Source organism: Perca flavescens, chromosome 4, assembly GCF_004354835.1.
Source record: "Perca flavescens isolate YP-PL-M2 chromosome 4, PFLA_1.0, whole genome shotgun sequence".
In the NCBI taxonomy this organism is placed as follows: domain Eukaryota; kingdom Metazoa; phylum Chordata; class Actinopteri; order Perciformes; family Percidae; genus Perca; species Perca flavescens.
In genome coordinates, this window is record NC_041334.1 from 35,162,228 (window position 1) to 35,169,841 (window position 7,614).

Sequence of the window (7,614 nt, forward strand, 5' to 3'; positions counted from 1 at the left end):
TACTTGTCGCTGAAAAAAGGCAATCCCATTTTGCAGCATTACTAAGTAAGCTAATACTTTTCCGATCACAACCTGAGGTGCTGTTTCAAGCACAGACTCTTAAAAAAGAAAAGTAAATTCAAAACACAACGTGCTCTTTGTTTCACACTGGCTACGACTACCTCATTGCCAGGCATCTCAACATAATTCTGATTCCTGAAAGTATTATGTCTACAGCTAACAAACTCTCTCTCTCGCTCTCATAAATGTGCACAAACACACACACATATTTGTGCACATGTATGCTTGCACAAAGTCTTCAAACAAATCTAAAACTGCCTTGTTGCGCCAACAAGACTTAGTAATATCTCAAATTCAGCAGGCAGGTGCTCACCTTGTGCTGCAACCAGATAGGGGGAAAGCTTTGCTCCCAGCATTTTCTGTGATGATGTCCTCAAAGTTATTAGCATTTAAATGAGAAAAGAAAAGCATCATATCTAGATATCACAGGGAAACTTTCAACAATATAAAACCTTGTTTAACAATTCAAGAGTATTTAGAACAAACTTTTCTCATCTCCTGAGGTGACTGAATGTGAGTGAGTGACTCAGTTAAACAAGCAAATGAACAAATTGGGTAGGAGAGGGGGGAGGAAGAGGGGGGATTTCAGGCTCTCTGATCACACTGAATGAAAGTAAGCAACTCCTTGGAGCCAAGTTCACAATTGAGGGCTTGAACCACCTTCCTTTTCCCCTACCTGCGGTTGGTACCTTTGAGCAACAGTTTCCTCTGTTATTTTTTGGCAACATGTGGTGCTCCATACACTTCCCAGACTCTGCAGGCTCAACGATACTTTCCTGCCAGTCTCGCCTCTCCTGCCCCAGGGAAACACAACCCACCGCGGCCAGAATGAAGGAAATGGCTTTGATTTCCTTCCACTTTTCACACATCGAATGGGGAAGGGGACGAGGACCGTACGCTGGTCTTGACCGAGCTGGATAAACAAACTCATGCCAAAGTGTGTGTGTGTGTGTGTGTGTGTGTGTGCGCGGACGCATATGTATTTCTGTGTCGTTTAAATTGTGTGTGTTCGACACAATATAATGTGAGGTACAGGTGAGTTAATTTCTACCCACCGCTGCTCTACATCAGTGTTGACATTATGTGAAAGGTAAATAGTGTGTAATTGAATAAAATCACAAACCGAGACATCATCCTGGGGAGGACTAGCCAACCCACTTCGAGATTCTCAATACACCTCTGTTCTCCGAGGCCGGCTGTCTGGGGTCTTTTTTTGGCTGTCACTGTAAAGTTGAGTGGCAAAATTTGAACAAATAATCCATCTACCCAAGTTTGAATGGTGATTTCATTCAGCAGACGACTGGGTCTGATTATAAAAAAAGAAACACAACCAAGTCCTCTAGGTGGGTCATTTATGAATCATACTTAGAATGCGTCATACTTCCTCTTCACACCAACCTTCTGGGAGGTACTGAACTAGGACAGAGTTTATGTTGTGCTGCTAGTACCCATGGGGGAGGTAAAAACTGAATTACATCACTGAGCCACTGAAGTGTTTAGATACGTATGCAGGAGAAATCATTTTCACACATACAATGATTATGTATCAGAATCTGTAAAACTAGTTATCTGGGAGGTCCTGCTACCATCCCAGGACAATATAACCGTAAAATTCACAGAAAAATGGGAAGGGCTCTCACAGATTAGCTGCTTTTGCCTGATGCTTGATGGCTCCATACTTTGACTGGAGTATTTCACCAACAGGACCTTTTCTGCTCACTGAATTTCTATCTTAAAGCTCCATTGTGTAATTTTTGAGTTGATTCTTAGCAAAAAAAACTTTGTTCTTTCACAAATATGTGCTCATTCATGTGTAATTACTTTGACCAACTAATCAAAGTATTCTCGTAAGCGTAGAATCTGCCATTCAGAATCATTCAGAATACATACGAGCGACTCGCTCGAATGACGGCCGCCATGTTGCGCCTCCATCTTTAAAATACATTAGCCAAAGAGGGACATACCGCCCCCTTTTGCAATTTTAAACTCAGTGGCACCGTGGCGAATGCCAGGGAGGGGGAGTAGAGAACAAAATTGCCAAAGAAGTTAAAAAGAGAATTAAAATTTACGGTCCTCCAGGCAAACGCTGTAGCATTTATTACACTTCTAGCCCGGAGACAAATTCTTTTGCACTGGAAGTCTGTAAAACCTCCCTCGTTTAGACACTGGGTCAAAGAAGTTCCCTATGTGATTCCATTAGAGAAGTTGAGATATAATCGGAATAATCAACGGGACAGATATGCTAAAACCTGGGCCCCCTTTATAGAATTTGTTGAAAGTGTATCCCTCACATGATGTAATTCTCCTTTGCACATGGATGTTCTGTCAACTGGTCTATTGATGTACGGTATAAGGATATATGTGGTATAATGCTGCATAATATTCCCACTCTGAGCAGTGTAAAGTGATGTACAGGAACTGTGTGTAACTATATTTTGTGTACCTACCACTTTTTTTTTGTTTTTGTTGGTTGAGCCTTGGTGGGGGGGTTGGGATGGGTTTGTAATACATTGTATCTTTGTTTGTATTATTGTTGTTTCTTGTTTTGTAATTTGAAAATCTATAAATAAAAAAAGAGAATTAAAACGACAACGCGAAGCAACAAGACCGAAGTTAATATTGGAGTGGCTTTTCCAAGATGGAAAGAGCTCATAAGGAGCAAGGATTTTAAAATGGGCGCCGAAGTTGCCTGCTTTCTTCTCAAAAGGTAATTCTGCCTATTTGCGTAAATTCGAAGTTTTATAGTTGCTTGGTTAACCATAGCACGGTTGTGCATAACGCTAGAACGACGTCTAAGGATACTTTCCTCGCATCAATGATGAAAAAGGATTGTCTACCTTGTAACATAAACGTAAATATATGTGTCGTGATTTCCCTGGCAGACAACTCGCGTCATGTGCAGCTCTAACACAGACTAGCTACAGCTAGAACAGCTGTGTGTAAACGATGGAGATACTAAGAGCTCATTTCGGTTTCATTGACATGTTCATACTGCTCAGAGAAATATATTAAAAGCACAAACCTCCGTTGCTTCTCTCCTACGCTGTAAACATTGCATTACACTATTAATCTCGTACAATATACACTATAACGATAGCACTGATACTTTACTAACATTAGCTTGCATATGTTTGGGAACCTGATAGCTGATGTTAGCTATGAAATGGTACCAAAATAACATAAAATTATTATTACACTGGAAGGAACATTAACGAAGTCGTACTTCTTGGCCACTGTAGGAGTTTAACTGCGCTCGGAATGGGAGGGGCTAGAAAGTAATATTCAGTTGGTTGTCATATACAATTTCACCGCTAGATGGGAGAAATTCTTACACAATGTAGCTTTAAAGTGACTAAATATAACTTTTAAATGTTTCTGAAACTGAGTAATTTTCCATCTGATGATCATACATGAACTGTAACAGTAAACGAGACTAACAGTGAAAAGAACGCTATTTTTATTCAGTTTTTATTAATGCCTCTGCCCCGGTCCAATTTCCCCGCTTAGTCACTAAATGATTTATGGCAGGTAGATGGCGCTACAGAGCACATATTCTGACGGGTCACAGATTTCAGCTGAAGACCGGAAAAGCTTGCCAGGTAAAAGGTAGCAGCTATATATAGTCCTAATTGTATTTTAATTTTATATTAGAAGTTATCTGTTGTAGTTATGGCTGTCATCCAATCATGCCAGGACGCAGCAACTCTCACGTCTGTACACTCCAAGATCAGAACTTGCTCGCACTGGGATCCAATCAGCCAGACCACATGTCGAGGAGGCCTGGCTCACATTGAGTTCGGATTTCAGTAAAGTGTGGACAGCATGTGGGCACAATACAGACAATTAATCAAAAGTAAGTCTCACGTCATCTTCCTGCCACACAGGAGTTCCTCTCCCGAGCGAGAGCAAAGGGAAGAGAGGAGGAAAACCGCGGCTGGAGCACAGCTGAGACCCGCTGTCTTATAGCATTGTGGTCACTGTAGTTGCGTTAATCACTCGTCTCCGCTGCTCTCTCCTCAACAAAGTGCATCTTGTACGGGCCCCTTCCACCATTACAAAATAAAACGAAATATAAAGAAAAGGAAGGCTCTCTCTTGCACCAAGTGCCACTTTGGATGCACCTATTGCACGGGACTATATCTGCGTGGAAATATATTTGATCACTATCTGATCAGGCAAGTCGCTTTACACATACACGGACACAGCTGAGGTCCGATCTGGCAGATCCAATCACAAAAGTTGCATTGAAAAGACAACCACAGCCTTAGAGGTGCTGATAGGCAGACTTTGTTTCCTTTGGACTGAGCCAGGCTAGCTGTTTCTCTGTTTCAAGTCTCAATGCTAAGCTAAGATAACTGGCTGCTGGTTACAGCTTCAAAGTAAATGTACTGATGTAAATAAATAAATGAATAATTGAAACAAATAGTTTTGGATTGTTTATACAGTATACTGGTATTGTATTTGTACCTTTTATATATCTTACATTTTTTTGTTTAGGTTGTTTCATTGCCAGGCTTAGGGCATGGTCATTTTATTCCATGTTTCTGAGATGATGTGCTTCCTCATAGGGCTGGGCAATATATCGATATTATATCGATATCTGAGGCTAGATATCGTCTTACCTTTTGGATATCGTAATATCCTGATATGACACAAGTGTTGTCTTTTCCTGGTTTTAAAGGCTGCATTACAGTAGAGTGATGTAATTTTATGAACACACCAGACTGTTCTAGCTGTTCCATTATTTGCCTTTACCCACATAGTTATTATATCTACACAACTGATGATTATTTATCAAAAATCTCATTGTGTGCATATGTTGTAAAAGCACCAATTCATTCCTACAATATCGCCACAATATTGATATCGAGGTATTGGGTCAAAATTATCGTGGGATATTTTATTTTCTCCCTATCGCCCAGCTCTACTTCCTCATCTTGTGTTCATATTAAAAAGCTGGCCACATGATACACACTTTGTTCCCACAGCTGCAGTAGCTGCTACTATAATCTCAAATACCTACCAGAAAACCCATAACACTAATAACTACTGCCAGTCATGCTACTGGCCGGATCATTGGTGTCCCACTCCCCTCACTCCTGGACATTTACCAAACTCACCTCACACTCAGGAACTCTTCCTTTATATTGCACATTTCAAATATCTTCTGTACTGTTTGATTTTGCCTTACATTTGCACTATTTAGAATGTATTACTGTATTGTCAATATTACTTTCTCTATCTTATTTGTAAATATTACTTGTATCTTTATTTGTATATATTTTTTATCTTTTATTTTATACTTGTTGTACGTGTCCTTATTGCACCGTGGGTTGGAGAGAAATGTCTTTTCAATTGCTCTGTATGTTTGGCACATATTGCAGAATTGACTATAAACTTGACTTGACTTTACAGTCTTTCTGCCTCTGTTGTATTGTGCGTCCTTTTCGGCTTAACAGTCTGGCTCACAGAAGAGCATGACTCCTTGAAATAAACTCTCCTCTACAAAGTGAAACGTATCGGTGCTCTGCCGATAGGTGAACAAGCACAGCGTGTTTGTGTGAATGCAGTCTCACAGAGGTGGAGACCAAGGATATAGAGAACAATTTGTGCACTCTCTCCCATTGGCTTTTAATCTATTGTGCTGTTGACTTGGCACTGCTCCGCTCCATGGATGCTTCCTGAGGATGTCATGGTACTCCTAGTGGGTAAGAGTGCAATACTTCCTCTCGGCTTTCGTTCACTTCCTGCCTTGTGGTAGGACGCCGAGGTCATGACCCCATCAAGCGAACCCATATTCAGGTTCTACTAATCTGACAGAGCTTCTGTCGTTTGCACTGGAGCTAAATACTGTCCAAATCTGCTTGGCCAGTTGCACCTTTGGTGCATGTTATGATTTGACTGTAGACATCATTAGCAAAGACAGGTGAGTTTAAACAAATGATAGCATTGTTTGTTCACATACTACAAGTATTGAAACACCGTCAGACAGACAGGTGATCGATTGAATGTTTACTGTTGAAACACCTAAAAGGAGAGTAAAGGGAGACCTGAATCTGAATGTTGCAAATATTTTAACTCTGCATTTGTTAGTGTTCCCTGTTAATTCTAATTAAATTCCCTACTTTATAATGTGACTCAGTGTTAAACTTATAGATTAATTGCCACACAAAGCATTCATACTTTTCAAAGGTGAATGCAACATTGCAGCATTTAAGTTTCTCTGCTTTAGTTTATCTATCCGTACATCTATTGACATTCTCCGCAAGGAAGTGAAGTAAAGGTAAAACAGTGGAACAACCCCCTCAGCAGAACCACAACTGTGGTGCCACTTTTGTTTTCGGTGTCTCTATTTTGTATGCCAACCATGTTAAGCCTGGTTGAAGTGTTGGGAGTTGCCACTGAAAGGTTATTTTAAACTTCATGGGAACTTATCCTGCAAACTCTCAATACTGACTTGTACAACTATTGTTTCTGCAGAGACAGGATACTCCCTTCCTCTCCCACACCCTCACCCATCCCACCATGAAGTCACAAACAGCCCCAGAATCTCAACCTAATTCATTTGACTTGATTGCTGGTAGACCAGCACAACACATGTAAATGCAACTTAAAACATTTATTATTATTATTATTATTATTATTTTCTAAATTTATTTGTGGACATCTTCTAAGGTAACCAACATAGAATGGACACAGAACTACCTCTTTCTTCACTTCTTCTACAGTACATCAACCTCAATAGACCAGAATGCAATTCCTCAGATAAAGGTTCGTACCAGGTGCATCTCTTACCCTATTGCTCCTAATGTTGCTGGCTCCACCTGAATGAAGAGCCAACATCCAGCTGGAAAAAGGTCAATGTCCTCAAGGAGTGGGTGAAAGACTTGAGGAAACGTCAAACCAAAGTAGAGAACAACAAGTAGAGTAACAAAACAGTGTGTGTCTACATAAAAGTTAAAATAAAATGATTTGCTTTTTGTGTAGCAGCTGCTATTGTGAATTTTTGTTTTTTCTCCATTTTCCAAAAGAGGATAAAACAAAAAGATTTAAATGATAGTTTTGGAAGCAGCAGCTAAGTTCTAGGCTGTTTCCTACACAATAGATTTTACTTTTCCATAAAGTTATTGAATAGAAATATGTCTTAATAACTTTTAAATATCATCACTCACTAAATCAATAAAGTAAGTATGCTTAAGTAATAATAATAATAATAATAATAACTTTTATTTATATAGCGCCTTTCAAGAAAACCAAGGACAATTACTTGTACCCTCCTTGTTTCCCCTTCCCTATGACGTTGGCCTCTTTCCTCTTTACCAGCTCAAAGGATACCAGTGCCATGGTTACAGTTCTAATATTCAAGGGTGTGCCTTCCAAAAAAAACAGTGGGTGACTTGCATGTACACCACCCCCAATAGTGGTGGAAACTCACTTCTTAATACACAGCTTTTACGATGTGTCATCCTGATACCAATTGTTTTCTCCTGTGTTAAATCCAAGTTTGCTGACTCATGTTATCTCTCTGTTGCTGTGCTACTGTGACTGTGATAC